Genomic DNA, 16970 nt, shown 5'->3' with positions numbered 1-16970 from the left:
ACATATAAAACAAATAACTAATAAGAATCTGGGCCTCCCAGGTGGCTCATTAGTAAAAGAATCCGCCTGCTAATGCAGGAGACACAGGTTAGATCCCTGGGTGGTAAAGATGCCCTGGAGAAGGAAATATCAACCTACTGCAGTATTCTTGCCTGGGAAATTCCAAGGACAAAAGGGCCTGGTAGGCTACAGTCAATCGGTCACCAAAGAGTTGGACATGACTTAGCAACTACACAACAACACAACAGTAGCACAAGGAATCAATATTCTGAAATTTGGGTTTCAGAGTATTTCAGGGGTGGGATGAACTGGGAGATTGGGATCGGCATATATACACTATTGATACTCTGTAAAAAATAGACAACTAATGAGAAACTACTATATAGCACAGGGAACTCTACTCAATGCTCTGTGGTGACCTAAATGGGAAGGAAATCCAAAAAAGAGGAGATATATGTGTATGTATAGCTGATTCAGGCTTCCCAGGCAGCACTAGTGGTAAATAGTGGTAACTAGCAGCAGCAGCAGCAGCAGCAGCAGCAGGAGATACAAGAAACACAGTTTCGATCCCTGGGATGAAGAGCCCCTGGAGGAGGACAAGGCAACCCACTCCATAATTCTTACCTGGAGAGTCCCATGGACAGAGAAACCTGACAGGCTGTAACAGTCCACAGAGTCGCAAAAAGTCCGACACGACTGAAGTGACTTGGCACACATGCATACATAGCTGATTCACTTTGCTATACAGCTAAAACTAACACAACATTGTAAAGCAACTATACTCTAATAAAAATTAATTAAAGGCATCCCTAGTGGCTCAGTAATAAAAAATCTACCTGTCAATGCAGGAGACACGGGTTCGATCCCTGATCAGGGACGATCCCACATGCCTGCCACAGAGGAACTAAGCCCATGTGCCACAATTATTGAGCCTATCCTCCAGAGCACAGACTCAAAAACAAAATCTATTGAGCCATGTGCCACAACTACTGAAGCCCGCCCACCCACCCTAGAGCCCCCGCTCCGCAGCAAGAGAAGCCACTGCAATGAGAAGTGTGAGCACCACAACTAGAGAGTAGCCCCCATTTGCTGCAACCAGAGAAAAGCCTGCACAGCAATGAAGATCCAGCACAGCCAAAAATAAGTAAGTAATTTTTAATTAATTAATAACTCTGTAATGAGCTATATGGGGAAAATTCTAAAAAAGTGGATATATGTATAACTGGTTCACTCTGCTGTATAGCAGAAACACAACAATGTAAATCAACTATACTCCAATAAAAATTAATTAAAAAAGAAAAAAGAAATTGAACTGTTTTTTAACTTACAGAGCTTTATTTTTTTATTTTTTTGGCCACACCATGAGGCTTGTGGGATCTTAGTTCCTCCACCAGGGATTGAATGCAGGCCCTCAGCAGCGAAAGCACAGAGTCCTAACCGCTGGACTGATTATTTTAAACCCTGCTGATTACCTCATTTATCTTTACACTTCTAGCTAGCTCTACAGGATAAGGACTCAAGCTGAGATATTTTGGGACCTCAAAGTAATTGTATGGGTATAAAACTACAGTTTTTACTTGCCTGCGAAAGAGTCTTAGTCTTCAATGAAAAACAAACACAAGCTGCAGACCACCACTAACACCTTTAGTGCATTGGTCTAGGTCAGGGAAGAGACCGTACAAGAACACTTAACAACTGGCTTCATTTTGTTCCCCCAAGAAAATACCCAGAAAGGTCTAAAAATTATCTCCTAGCTGTTAAAGAGACTGAAAAGATTTTTTTTTTCCTCTTGTGGTATACAAATTAAGGAGGGATAGAATAAAATGTTTTTTTTTAATTACCAGAAGTGTTTTGACTACTGGAGACATGACTGCCTGAGCTTTGGGGTGTGTTTTTTTTTTTTTACCTTTTCTCCTTATCCTCTCTCATCTCCAGCCTGGGGTTCCCAATTTAATTAGTTCTTTTTTAAAACATTCCAGGAAACTTACTGTCAAAACTAGAAAGCTGACAGGACTTCTGTGATGATCCAATGGTTAAGAATCTGCCTAGCAATGCAGGGGATATAAGTTTTGATCCCTGATCAGGGGCACAAAGATCCCAGATGCTGGAGCAACTAAGCCTGCTCACCGCAACTGGTGTCTGGGCGCCACACTGAAAAATCCCGCATGATGCATCTAAGACCCGACGAGCCCAAATTAACGAATTAAATTAATTTAAACAAAAACTAGAAAGCAGAAACGGTTTTCCCAATATAGAATCAAACAACTGGATTGAACAACTCACAAGAGATCTTGCAGAAAAGCAAAAAGTGCCTGGATTTACAAAACATCCCAGAACCTTTCCTTTCATACAGCCCAAGTAAAAATAATGGAAGCACTGTAGATTAATGTAATTAGGGCTTTCAACACCCATTTTTTTAAGAGTTGGAGAAAACAGACACATGCTAAGGAAATCTAAGGGAACTCAAGAAGGAATTAAAACAGATCTAGGTTAAGAAATCTTTCCTATCTATATCTGTTTTCAGAAATAAACTCAAATTTAAGAACGAACAGACAGAATAACTTTATCAGAGAGATGGAACAACTGCTACTTTACCAAAGTGGCAACCACAGTAAGAACAAAAGGTAACCAGAAAAGACAATGAAGTGGAATGTTTTCTACAGAGGGTGAGACGATACAGCAGGAGGAAAATACTAAAGCCACTGTGTATGAAGACGGTCTCTAAAATTAGACCCACCAACTGTATTCATGCACACATATTCAAGCCATGAGTCCAGTTATTTTTCCTACTTGTAAGTTGGCAGCACCTTTCACAGAGGGACATTTAGAGTCCTTTATCCCATTTCACTAGTAGACACAGGGGAAAAAATAAAAACAACACCCGTCTGCACACACACAGAATTTCACAAAATTCTCTCCTCTGTACTTCCTGGAGCCATGTAATGAAAACGCAGCACTTTTATCCCTTCCTCAAAACTTGCTTTCTCCTAAAAGCTTTCCTCGAGTTCATGAAGAGACCTGGCACAGGAACAAGCAATGCCTCGTTCAGAAACCGTTACCTATACTGAAACATCAGTACTCAGTACAGTATTTATCTCTTAAGAGGTGAGAATGTAAGATGTTTGAGTATCTCTAGGTACTGAGACAGACTTCCTAGAAACTTTGTGAAAGGATTTTAAAAGGAGCAAATGTGGTAGAAGCCTTTATCAATGTGCCAAAATTTTACCAGAAAGTATTCACAAAACGAGAATATACCTCTCTACGTTAATAACAACAGTATCAGACCCAATCCAATATACACATGATCCCCAATTCTCCCATACTCCCACCCCCAACTCAAACCATTCTCTCATAGGATTGGAAGCTTTCAACGTCCTGATTAAAATTTAAACAAAAATAGCTTTGCAACCAGCATTCTTACAAAGTGTTAAAAGCACTATCTCACCCCTTTCACCTTCCTACGCTGAAAAACAGTGGCCAGGGCTGCCCCCAGAGAGAAATCTCATCCAGGCCACTTTAGCCAGAGGTCAATGAAGATAACAAATGCACCAATCAAGAAATAAGAAAGGAAAAAATAAACGACAGAAAATCCACAGAACTCAGGGGGCCTGCTCCTTTATCCTCAGACTTAATTTAGTTGCTAAAAATGACCCCAAAAATGGGTTTGTGGAAAGAAGGATCACACGTTCCCCACAATCAAACACGCCACCATTGTTAGAGAAGGGTTTTCTTACAAGTTTTCAAGCTCAACTGTCTCCACATTAATAGGAGGGGGGAAAAAATCTAACCCATACAGCCCAGACTATAAATATTAACATTTTCAGTCTACTGAAAAATTCAAAGTGGAACCAGCCTACTTAGTTCTGAGGCCAAAGAGGTAAGGATGGTGATATCTGTCTCTTCGAGGATGTGAACCAACCTCCAGGAAGAGCCTGAAACAGTAAAAATTCTGACCACATGAGATCTGAGATAATCTTCCTCTAAGACACCACGCTCCATTCTCTCTGCTTTCAAAGTGCTTTCACTCAAAGACCTGAAAACACAAGACTTCTGTCAAAACAGAAACGTGGCAAGAACTGACAGAAAAAAAAATCTCAAGTTCTTCCAATAAATAGCTTATAAAAGCCTAGTGGAAATTCATGTCTCTCATTTATGACAATGAGAGAGTTCAAGGATAAAACTTCTTTATGTAGTTTGTCAATAAATTTGTTGAGCACCTGCTGCATGTCAAGGGCTATGCTAAGAGCCGAGGATACAGCAACTGATGAAGATTATCTAAACCTCATGCAGCTTATTTTCTAAAGGGTGAGACTAAACATATATAGTACGTTATCTGTTGATGAGTAAGGAGGAAATTAAAGCCAAGTGGGATAGAAAGTTATGTAACTGTATGTGGAGGAAGGGCTTTGCAATTTCAATAGTCTAGGAAATGTCACTGTTAGTGACTTTTGAGCAAAGACCTAAAGGAGGTGAGGATACAGGGTTATGCAGCTTTATAGAAAAAGGTGATCCAGGAAGGCTCACCCGCACAGCTGCTGAGGCAGATGTGCCTAAAGTGCTCAAGCAACAGTGAGGAGACCAGTGTGTTTGCTGCTGGGCAGAAGAAGGGGGCAGCAGGTAAGGCTGCTACAGATCTTGGACTTTAAAGACGACTGTAAGGTCTCTGGGTTTTATTCTGATACAGGAAGGAAGCCATCTCTTCAGCCTCCTTTCGATTAAAAAAAATCAGGCATCCTATTCTTACATGCGCAAATTTTTAAAATTTTGTTTTAAAACTGAAGATCTATAGTGTAAATCATATAGTGGACACTAAACTGGAATTTAAACACTGAAAAATAACACTGTAAAATATTATTAACTGTTAGGGAAAATTAGTAATACAACTTTTGCTGAGCGTTCATCAGACCCTCAAGAAAGGTTCTCCGTTCTCTCAGCCCTGTGGAGAAATGCGAAGAGAAGGAAAAATACAACTAAAAGTGAACTGAATTGACTACCACTTTCTACCACTATTTAAGCCATTTTAGTCTTGATGCCCCAGACTCCTCGGGGCGGGGAGATAAGAGGAATAAAACGAGGCGGGGGGCAGGGGGGAAGCATTAAGAAAGAGGAGCACAAGCAGCTGATTCAAATGTCAATCTGACTATCCAAAAATACAATTTAAAAAAATAGGCTAGGTATTTGTGCAAGTTCTTAGGTGGAACCTGTCACCTCCCTCCACCAGTCACCATGCTGCCTACCAACAACACAGGGCTCAAGCTTCTCAATGTTAATTAAGTCTATTTGGAAAAAAACACATAAAAGGACATCCATCCAACTGAGAGCTGAATTTAAATTTTTCCACACCAGTCTCTGGTTTAATGAACCTCTGGGACTGTTATTCGGTCATTTTTCATCATTATCCAAGAACAATTCATTTTGAATGAATAAAACATTTGTGACCATTAGCCTGTGGAGCTACTAGGCTAATGGTCACAAATGTTGCAATTTGGGGCTCCAGAGGTAATCAAAACCAAGAAGAGTTTTCAAAGCCTCAAGAGTTAGCTGCAACCGAAGCGTAGGCCCAACTTTTAAGCTCCAGAAACATCTCCTTGTATGTTCCAACTCAAATCTCTGTCCGTCTAATACACTCGGGCACCACCAAGATCTGAAACACTCCAACACCTTTCCCTCCCATTTTTCCAAGGCTCGAAGAAAAACGGAGATCCAAGAAACACATGAGACTAGTCACCCTGGCGCACAAGGGCACAAGTTTTTAGGTCCCACCGCACAGGCCACAGGTGGCCCCAGTCCCCCCACCCCCCGCCCCGCGCCCCTCGCTTCTCGCCTGCGCTCCCGGTACACACCCGGGGCGTCTCTGGCCTCCGAGCCGTCCTTCACCGGAGGCTCGGGTCGACCCACCGCCCGCGGGTCTGGGCAGCGCCAGCGCGGGGAACCCAGGCCAGGGGGCCTCCGCCCACCCACTCACCCACCCGCCCGCGCGGCCGCCACGCCCCCTCCCCACGGGCCGCCCGCGTCGCCCGCCCCCTCGGCCCGGAGGTGGCCTCACCTCACGCGGGCCGTAGCGGGGAGGGCGCCAGCGTCTCCGCCCGCCGCCCGGGCCCACGGCCGCACGGCTGCGGCTCGGCCCCGACGGCCGGCGGCGGCGCGCTTCTGGGGGCGGGCTCTTCTCAGCGGGGGTTTCCCCAGGGCCCAGGGCGGGGGAACAGGGGGGACTGGGGCGGGGGAGGGGAAAGGGGCTTGGGAAGGAAGGGGGAGAGGGGGAGAAAAGGGGGAAACCAAACCCGGAAAGGGAGAAAAGGGGGGAGGGGGAAAATCAGAAGGGGAAGAAAGGCCCAGAGTCCGCCCCCCGCTGCGGCCTGCGCCCTACGTCACCACGGCCGGCGTAGTCGTCACCGCGTCCTGCGCCCGGCGCTTCTGTGCTTCCTGTGTGCCTGTCTCCACGCCTGCAGACCCCCCCTGCGTGTTCTCCCACCTACCCCGTGCGCTCACTCACGCTCAACTCTGTCGCTTCCGCTGCGTTACCTCTGTCTTCAGCCGCCAATCCAGATCCACTGCGCCCCTTAGTTCACGTGAAACAGATCAAGCCGGTCAGAGTCACCCTTGCTTTAAACATGATACTAATAACTGAAATTTAAGTTTACGGAGTACTTTCAAAATAGCCTTTCACCTAGGATTGTAACTCCTGCTCCCAAAACAGCATATATGAAGTAGATACTTGTAAATGAATAAAGATCATGTAGTAGGTAAATGCCCAGTTTTTCTTTGATGTAAAAGTTTAACTCGACATAAAGTAGGTTTCAAATGGGTATATCTTTCCTTTGCTCTTTTGCCTTTCACTTCTCTTCTTTGCCTTCACTTCTCACCAGGGCTTCCCTGGTGGCTCAGATGGTAAAGCGTCTGCCGGCAATGCGGGAGCGAGTTCGATTCCTGGGTTGGGAAGATCCCCTGGAGAAGGAAATGGCAGTCCACTCCAGCACTCTTGCCTGGAAAATCCCATGGACGGAAGAGCCTGATAGGCCACAATCCATGGGGTCGCAAAGAGTCGGACACGACTGAGTGACTTCACTTCACTTCTCTTCTTTTCATAGCTGTTTGTAAGGCCTCAGACAACCATTCCGAAGAATAGGAAGGAGAGATAAGAAGGCCTTCCTCAGAAATCAGTGCAAAGAAATAGAGGAAAACAATGGAATGGGAAAGTCTAGAGATCTCTTCAAGAAAATTAGAGATACCAAGGGAACATTTCATGCAAAGATGGACACAATAAAGGACAGAAATGGTATGGACCTAACAGAAGCAGAAGATATTAAGAAGAGGTGGCAAGAATACACAGAAGAACTGTACAAAAAAGATCTTCATGACCCAGATAATCACGATGGTGTGATCACCATCCTGGAGCCAGACATCCTGGAATGTGAAGTCAAGTGGGCCTTAAGAAGCATCACTACGAACAAAGCTAGTGGAGGTGATGGAATTCAAATTCAGCTATTTCAAATCCTAAAAAATGATGCTGCTGTGAAAGTGCTGCACTCAATATGCCAGCAAATTTGGAAAACTCAGCAGTGGCCACAGGACTGGGAAAGGTCGGTTTTCATTCCAGTCCCAAAGAAAGGCAATGCCAAAGAATGCTCAAACTACCACACAGTTGCAATCATCTCACATGCTAGTCAGATCAGATCAGATCAGATCAGTCGCTCAGTCGTGTCTGACTCTTTGCGACCCCATGAATCGCAGCACACCAGGCCTCCCTGTCCATCACAAACTCCCAGAGTTCACTGAGACTCACGTCCATCGAGTCAGTGATGCCATCCAGCCATCTCATCCTCTGTCGTCCCCTTCTCCTCCTGCCCCCAATCCCTCCCAGCATCAGAGTCTCTTCCAATGAGTCAACTCTTCCCATGAGGTGGCCAAAGTACTGGAGTTTCAGCCTTAGCATCATTCCTTCCAAAGAAATCCCAGGGCTGATCTCCTTCAGAATGGACTGGTTGGATCTCCTTGCAGTCCAAGGGACTCTCAAAAGTCTTCTCCAACACCACAGTTTAAAAGCATCAATTCTTCGGTGCTCAGCCTTCTTAACAGTCCAACTCTCACATCCATATATGACCACAGGAAAAACCATAGCCTTGACTAGATGAACCTTTGTTGGCAAAGTAATGTCTCTGCTTTTGAATATGCTATCTAGGTTGGTCATAACTTTCCTTCCCAAGAGGTAAGCATCTTTTAATTTCATGGCTGCAGTCACCATCTGCAGTGATTTTGGAGCCCAGAAAAATAAAGTCTGACACTATTTCCACTGTTTCCCCATCTATTTCCCATGAAGTGGTGGGACCAGATGCCATGATCTTCGTTTTCTGAATGTTGAGCTTGAAGCCAACTTTTTCACTCTCCTCTTTCACTTTCAAGAGGCTTTTGAGTTCCTCTTCACTTTCTGCCATAAGGGTGGTGTCATCTGCATATCTGAGGTTATTGATATTTCTCCCGGCAATCTTGATTCCAGCTTGTGTTTCTTCCAGTCCAGCGTTTCTCATGATGTACTCTGCATATAAGTTAAATAAACAGGGTGACAATATAAAGCCTTGACGAACTCCTTTTCCTATTTGAAACCAGTCTGTTGTTCCATGTCCAGTTCAAAATTCTCCAAGCCAGTCTTCAACAGTACGTGAACCATGAACTTCCAGATGTTCAAGCTGGATTTAGAAAAAGCAGAGGAACCAGAGATCAAATTGCCAACATCCATTGGATCACTGAAAAAGCAAGAGAGTTCCAGAAAAACATCTACTTCTGTTTTATTGACTATGCCAAAGCCTTTGACTATGTGGACCACAACAAACTCTGGAAAATTCTTCAAGAGATGGGAATACCAGACCACCTGACCTGCCTCTTGAGAAATCTGTATGCAGGTCAGGAACCAACAGTTAGAACTGGACATGGAACAACAGACTGGTTCCAAATAGGAAAAGGAGTACCTCAACGTTGTATATTGTCACCCTGCTTATTTAACTTATATGCAGAGTACATCAAATGAAATGCCAGGCTGGATAGCTGGAAACAAGATTGCTGGAAGAAATATCAATAACCTCAGATATGCAGATGACACCACCCTTATGGCAGAAAGTGAAGAACTAAAGAGCCTCTTGAAGAAAATGAAAGAGGAGAGTGAAAAAGCTGGCTTAAACCTCAACATTCAGAAAACTAAGATTATGGCATCTGGTCCCATCACTTCCTAGCAAATAGATGGGGAAACAGTGGAAACAGTGGCAGACTTTATTTTGGGGGGCTTCAAAATCAACGCAGATGATGACTGCAGCCATGAAATTAAAAGATGTCTGCTCCTTTGAAGAAAAGCTATGACCAACCTAGACAGCATATTAAAAAGCAGAGACATTACTTTGCCAACAAAGTTCTAGTCAAAGCTATGGTTTTTCCAGTAGTTATGTATGGATGTGAGAGTTGGACTATAAAGAAAGCTGAGCACCAAAGAACTGATGCTTTTCAACTGTGGTGTTGGAGAAGACTCTTGAGAGTCCCTTGGACTGCAAGGAGATCCAACTAGTCCATCCTAAAGGAAATCAGTCCTGAATATTCATTGGAAGGACTGATGCTGAAACTCCAATATTTTGGCCACCTGAGGGGAAGAACTGACTCATCGGAAAAGACCCTGATGCTGGGAAAAATTGAAGGCAGGAGGAGAAGGGGACGACAGAGGATGAGATGGTTGGATGGCATCAGCAACTCAATGGACATGAGTTTGACTAAACTCCAGGAGTTGGTGATGGACAGGGAGGCCTGGAGTGCTGCAGTCCCTAGGGTCACAGAGTCAGACGTGACTGAACGACTGAACTGAACTGAACTAAAAGTAGGTTTAAGTCCATCCTTTATAAAATCACTGCTTGAGGTACCATTTCACACCAGTCAGAATGGCTGCAATCCAAAAGTCTACAAATAATAAATACTGGAGAGGGTGTGGAGAAAAGGGAACCCTCTTACACTGTTGGTGGGAATGCAAACTAGTACAGCCACTATGGAGAACAGTGTGGAGATTCCTTAAAAAACTGGAAATAGAACTGCCTTATGATCTAGCAATCCCACTGCTGGGCATACACACTGAGGAAACCAGAAGGGAAAGAGACACGTGTACCCCAATGTTCATCGCAGCACTGTTTATAATAGCCAGGACATGGAAGCAACCTAGATGTCCATCAGCAGATGAATGGATAAGAAAGCTATGGTACATATATACAATGGAGTATTACTCAGCCATTAAAAAGAATACATTTGAATCAGTTCTAATGAGGTGGATGAAACTGGAGCCTATTATACAGAGTGAAGTAAGCCAGAAGGAAAAACATAAATACAGTATACTAACGCATATATATGGAATTTAGAAAGATGGTAACGATAACCCTGTGTACGAGGCAGCAAAAGAGACACTGATGTATAGAACAGTCTTACGGACTCTGTGGGAGAGGGAGAGGGTGGAAAGATTTGGGAGAATGACATTGAAACATGTAAAATATCATGTAAGAAACGAGTTGCCAGTCCAGGTTCGATGCACGATACTGGATGCTTGGGGCTGGTGCACTGGGACGACCCAGAGGGATGGTATGGGGAGGGAGGAGGGAGGAGGGTTCAGGATGGGGAACACATGTATACCTGTGGCGGATTCATTTTGATATTTGGCAAAACTAATACAATTATGTAAAGTTTAAAAATAAAATTAAATTTTAAAAAAAAGGACAGTAGATGTAAAAATAAATAAATAAATAAATAAAATCACTACTTCACACCACCATCCTTTAACACACAATTCTTTTTTAAAAGATCATCTTAAATTTGCAACTTCCCCCACACTGTCCATCCTAGGCAGAATCAATTTAGTTACTGATTACATGTATTTGCATCATTTTTTTACTAACTCCCTCAAAGCATTGTAGTCGTACATGGATAGAATTCAGTCATTAAATATTTATTATGTAGTAGTGCTAGTGGTAAAGAACCCACCTGTCAATGCAGGAGATGTAAGAGAAAAACACCTAATATTTGTATTAATATTTTATATATATATATAAATATATACACACACACAAACATATATGGGGCTTCTCAGGTGACTCAGTGGTAAAGAATCTATCTGCCAATGCAGGAGATGCAGGTTAGATCCCTGGGTCAGGAAGATCCCCTAGAGGAAGGCATGGCAACCCATTTGTCTCTTCTTGCCTGGGAAATCCCATGGACAGAGGATCCTGGAGGGCTACAGTCCATAGGGTTGCAAAGGGTCAGACATGACTTAGTAACTAAAGAACAACAACAAACACATGCTATAATAGGTGTTCAATGTGCTGTGGAAACACAAGAAGGAGTGCTTAGTTCTTAGACGTAAGAGAGATCAAATGAGCTACAGAGATGCTAAAGGTGAAATTTCAGCTAACCTTGAAGAATATAAGTTGGAGTTCATCAGAGAGGCAATGGATAACCAACGAGGTTGTAAAGATAAGAAATTCTCCTTTCCTTCAAAAATCAGCAATTTGCAGGTTTTCAAGTTGGAGGCAGGAGGCAGTGATGGCCAGGAGGAAATAATAACTAATATTTGTATTAATGTTTTGTATGTATGTATATAGGACTTCCCTGGTGGTTCAGTGGTAAAGAATCTGTCTGCCAATGCAGGAGACATATGCAGGAGGTGCAGGTTCTATCCCTGGTTCAGGAAGATCCCCTGGAGAAGGGAATGGCAATCCACTCCAGAAATTTTGCCTGGGAAATCCCACGGTCAGAGTAGCCTGGCAGGCTACAATCCTGGGGTTGCAAAAGAATTAGACACAACTTAGGGACTAAGGCAACTAAACAACAACAATATATATACATGGAGTATAGGATATGTAGCATTCTACATCTGTTATTTCAATTTAATCCTCAAAACAGTAGGTATTGCCATTGTACTCATTTTATAAGAGAAGGAACCCTGGGCTTCCCTGGTGGTGTAATGGATAAGAATCTGCCTGCCGGTGCAGGAGGTACCAGTTCAATCCCTGGTCCGGGAAAATTCCACATGCCACGGAGCAACTAAGCCCATGTATCACAGCTACTGAGCCTGTGCTCCACAGCAAGAGAAGCCACTGCAGTGAGGATCCCGTGCACTGCAACGAAGAGTAGCTCCTGCTCCCCACAACTAGAGAAAGTCTTCCCAAAAGCAATGAAAACCTAGCACAGCCAAAAATAAATAAATAAAGAGAAAAATAACTCTAGTTAAAAAAAAAAAAAAAGATAAGGAACCCTGGGGCAACAAAGTCCCAGATTTTGAACTGAGACATTTTATCTTCATCAGTTCAGTTTCAGTTCAGTTGCTCAGTCGTGTCCAACTCTTTGCGACCCCATGAATCACAGCACACCAGGCCTCCCTGTCCATCACAAACTCCCAGAGTTCACTGAGACTCACGTCCATCGAGTCAGTGATGCCATCCAGCCATCTCATCCTCTGTCGTCCCCTTCTCCTCCTGCCCCCAATCCCTCCCAGCATCAGAGTCTTTTCCAATGAGTCAACTCTTCGCATGAGGTGGCCAAAGTACTGGAGTTTCAGCTTCAGCATCATTCCCTCCAAAGAAATCCCAGGGCTGATCTTCAGAATGGACTGGTTGGATCTCCTTGCAGTCCAAGGGACTCTCAAGAGTCTTCTCCAACACCACAGTTCAAAAGCATCAATTCTTCGGTGCTCAGCCTTCTTCACAGTCCAACTCTCACATCCATACATGACCACAGGAAAAACCATAGCCTTTACTAGATGGACCTTTGTTGGCAAAGTAATGTCTCTGCTTTTGAATATGCTATCTAGGTTGGTCATAACTTTCCTTCCAAAGAGTAAGTGTCTTTTAATTTCATGGCTGCAGTCACCATCTGCACTGTTAGAAATGCAATTGGACACAGTGGGGGAGAGAGGAAGGTAGGGTGAACTGGGAAAATAGCATTGACATATATACCCTACCATATATAAAACAGTGGGAAGCTGCTGTATAGCACAGGGAGCTCAGGTCAGTGCTCTGTAATGCCCTGGAGTAGTGGGATGGGTTGGGAAAGACTCAAGAAGGAGGGGATGTATGTATACATATAGCTGATTCACTTAATTGTACAGCAGAAACTAACACAATATTGTAAAGCAATTATACTTTAATAATAAAATAAAATTTAAAAACAGGAAATGTAACTGAAAAGGGCAGGTTTCAAAGGATCTGTGTGTCATAATGCAGAGTGAATCAGTAGGATCTTTTAGGGACAAATACAGTAATTGAAGAACAGCTAAGGCAGAAACATGAAGCATCCACCCCTAAGAGAAACCCTGCTCTGTTTCTCCTGCTTTTGCTAACCTCTTATTTCCCAACTATTCGTCAGAGAGAAGAGAAGCAGTTGAAATCATCTTAGAGTCTGAGGGGTTCTGGGAAGTACATAATGTAATTAAGACATGAAACAAAGAGCAATGTAACTATTTCTCCCAACCTCCAGGTAAACTTATATCCAAGACTGAAATTAGGAAAATTAAAATGTTAGATATAAGATCAATTCCTGTAGATTGGAAGATTACTAGAAAATGACTACTAATAGGTACAGGGTTTCTTTGGGGAATGATGAAATGATTCTCAAATTAAATAACGGTGATTTTTGCAGAACTCTGTGAATGTACTAAAAACTGCTGAACTATATACTTTAAAGGGTGAATTTTACGTTATGTGAATTTTTTGTTAAAATTCAATAAAACCCTTATTTTATAAATAAATAAGCCTATGCTGCTACTGCTAAGTCGCTTCAGTCTTGTCCGACTCTATGCGGCCCCATAGATGGGATTCTCCAGGCAAGAACAGTGGAGTGGGTTGCCATTTCCTTCTCCAATGCATGAAAATGAAAAGTGAAGTCGCTCAGTCGTGTCTGACTCTTCACGACCCCATGGATTGCAGCCTACCAGACTCCTCCGTCCATGGGATTTTCCCAGGCAAGAGTACTGGAGTGGGTTGCCATTGGCTTCTCCCCACAATGCTGCTGCTGCTGCTGCTAAGTCACTTCAGTCGTGTCTGACTGTGCGACCCCATAAACGGCAGCCCACCAGGCTCCCCTGTCCCTGGGATTCTCCAGGCAAGAACACTGGAGTGGGTTGCCGTTTCCTTCTCCAATGCATGAAAGTGAAAAGTGAAAGTGAAGTCGCTCAGTCGTGTCGGACTCCTAGCGACCCCATGGACTGCAGCCTACCAGGCTCCTCCGTCCATGGGATTTTCCAGGCAAGAGTAATAAGCCTATACTAGAAATTTTATAATAAATCTACTTCTATCACAGGTATGAAAAAAGAAGAGGGACTTCCCCAGCAGTCCAGTGGTTCAGACTGTGTGCTTCAATGCAGGGGGTGAAGATTCCATTCCTGATCGGGAAACTAAATTCCCATACACTTTATGGCAAAAAAAAAAAGAAGAAGAAGAAAAGATGAGCCCCTGTTGAGAAGCTAATAAACTGTGACACAAAAATTCAATCAAGTGTGATTTCTGATAACCAGCCTGTACACTAGCATTTATTCATCCAGTAAGTGCTTTAACCACCTGTATTATAGGTCCTGTGTGCAGTGCTAAAAATATAATGGCAGCAGAGATGACTTGTTAAGTGACTGCACCAGAGATGGTGACTGGGGGCATGGTATCTAAGAAAGCAGAGTCCAGGAGGGCAAATATTGGCAGAATTTCTTCAGCACATCTAGAGGTGAAGGTACTCTGGCCCACAAAAAAAATCTATGAAGCAGACTTCCCCGGTGGCCTAGTAGTTAAGAATCTGCCTGTCAATGCAGATGACACAGTTTTGATCTCTGGTCCGGGAAGATTCCACATGCTATGGAGCAACTAAGATCATATGCCACAACTTCTAAGCCTGTGCTCTAGAGCCCATGTACTGCAACAAGAGAAGCCCACACACCACAACTAGAGAAAGCCCCCACGCAGCAATGCAGCACAGCCAAAAATAAATAAAATTAAAAAAAAAAACTTTACCCTATGCAAAGTTAAAATGTCATATTAAAAAAAAGTATGTAGTGAGAATAATAATAAACTTTAATTAAGAGACTTCCCTGGTGGTCCAGTGGCTAAGACTTTGTGCTTCCATTGCAGGGGCATGGGTTTGATCCCTGGTAGGGGAACTATGATCCCACATGACACAAAAGGTGACCAAAAAAATGAAACAAAAACACCCTGGTGCAGTCAAATAAATAAAATAAATATCAACAACAACAACAACAACAAAACTTTATGAAGATGGAGATGGCAACCCGCTCCAGTATTTTTGCCTGGGAAATCCCATGGACAGAGGAGCCTGGCAGGCTACATTACATGAGATCACAAAGAGTCAGAAATGGCTTAGTGACTAAACAACAACTATACAGATTTTGGATTTCTGTCTTTCAGACCTGTGCAAGAATAAATTTCTTTAAGCCAAGAAATTTAAGCCAAAAAAAAAAAAAAAACTTTAATTAAGCCCTTATTCTGTGCCAGCCAGTGTAAGTACTTTATAAAATTATTTAAAGTTCAAAACTCTCAGAAAATCATTAAAGATCTGTAATTCCATATTCAAAATCCATAGGACCAGACACGTTTCAGAGTTCAGGAAATTTCAGGTTTCAGAAAGGTAAAATACGGAATTCCCTGGCAGTCCGGTGATTAGGACTCTGCACTTACACTACCGGAGAAGGAGACGACAGAGCATGAAATGGCTGGATGGCATCACCGACGTGATGGACATGGGTTTGGGTGAACCCCGGGAGCTGGTGATGGACAGGGAGGCCTGGCGTGCTGCAATTCATGGGGTCGCAAAGAGTAGGACACGACTGAGCGACTGAACTGAACTGAACTGAACTTGCACTACCAAGGACACACGTTCAATCCCTAGTCCGGGACCTAAGATCCCACAAGCCATGGGGTACGTGGCCAAAAAATAAAAATAGAAAAGTAAAATGGTACATATATATCACCCATAATCAAATAATATTTCTGGAGTAAAAATGTATAAATAGTCTCCAGTATGAGTTTTTAAAAGACCACGAGTAACCACACTTCTCTTCAGGTCAGGTTTAGCTACCATATGAACTACCTCCAAAGTAGTATGGATTACAAGGTTTTTTGGATTTTGGAATCATGAATAATCATTTTCCCATTTCTCTGATGAAGAAATTGAAGTAAGAGAGGTCAAGTTGCTTGCCCACAGTCATACAGCTTATAAAAGGAAGAGACAGAATTTTAACCCAGGCCATCTGGCTTAAAAACCTATATTCCTAATTCCACCCGCCCACCCCTACCAGGTAAATCCCAGCTGTGGATGCAGAGACTTGTCCTTGGAGACCTGCTCCTCAGGACCTTTGGGGTAGAACACCAGGGATTCTGAGAAATCTCAGAATGTATTTTTCTTAAAGAGGAGAAACCTCCAAGTCTGAGGAAATCTAGATCTCAAGCTCCTTCTGCATTTCAGACCTCCCTCTGAGGATCCAGAAGACCTGGCTAGAACAGTTCCCTTCCCCTTCTTTAACCTTCTGACTGGATGTGATTTTGAGCCCCACAGGGCAAAACCCAACCCAGGGCTACAAAGGAGTCTGGACTGTGAGCCTCTGGGAGGGAGGAAAGGGCGATAGGGCTTTGAGAAGGACCAGGTAGGGGAAAATGAACTCTCAACAACCTACATGACAATGACCTACAGTGTCCTGCCAATGACCCCCTCACGTTTGAAAGTCATGTTTTAACATTCTATCTTTAAACCTCTGATCTCCACACCCCACTCCCACCCCCTACTGCCAGGCTTCCGAGCAAAGCTATCAATCTGAAGAGGAATTTCATCTCTGACCTTTGTCCCCGGGCCTGGCAGCTCACATGGGTAACCCACTCTCTCCCAAAGTTGGCCAAGGGACAACCCAACCAACCTCGCCTCACATCCCCCACTCTGTACTTTCGTTGACTATGTGGCTTCTG

The 16970-nt window shown here is 43.5% G+C and overlaps 1 protein-coding gene across 49 annotated transcripts in view; it reads right to left on the bottom strand.

The window, feature by feature from the left end:
• R3HDM2 (R3H domain containing 2) overlaps nucleotides 1–6375 on the bottom strand; it is a 163050-nt gene extending 156675 nt beyond the window's left edge. For 30 of the 49 annotated variants that reach the window (XR_015163879.1, XR_015163880.1, XM_086400382.1 and 27 more), the window contains exon 1: nucleotides 6047–6184. The gene's annotated coding sequence lies outside the window, so the exon portion shown is untranslated. Of the gene's footprint in view, nucleotides 1–5843; nucleotides 5967–6046 lie in introns of those variants that run through there. The other 19 variants (XM_086400371.1, XM_086400378.1, XM_086400381.1 and 16 more) reach the window with 10 other exon arrangements.
• Nucleotides 6376–16970: the final 10595 nt, after the last annotated feature.

Source organism: Bos grunniens, chromosome 5, assembly GCF_055505025.1.
Source record: "Bos grunniens cultivar Pamir isolate PY7600 chromosome 5, Bosgru_T2T1.0, whole genome shotgun sequence".
NCBI lineage: Eukaryota > Metazoa > Chordata > Mammalia > Artiodactyla > Bovidae > Bos > Bos grunniens.
This window is presented reverse-complemented; position numbering and strand designations above follow the sequence as displayed.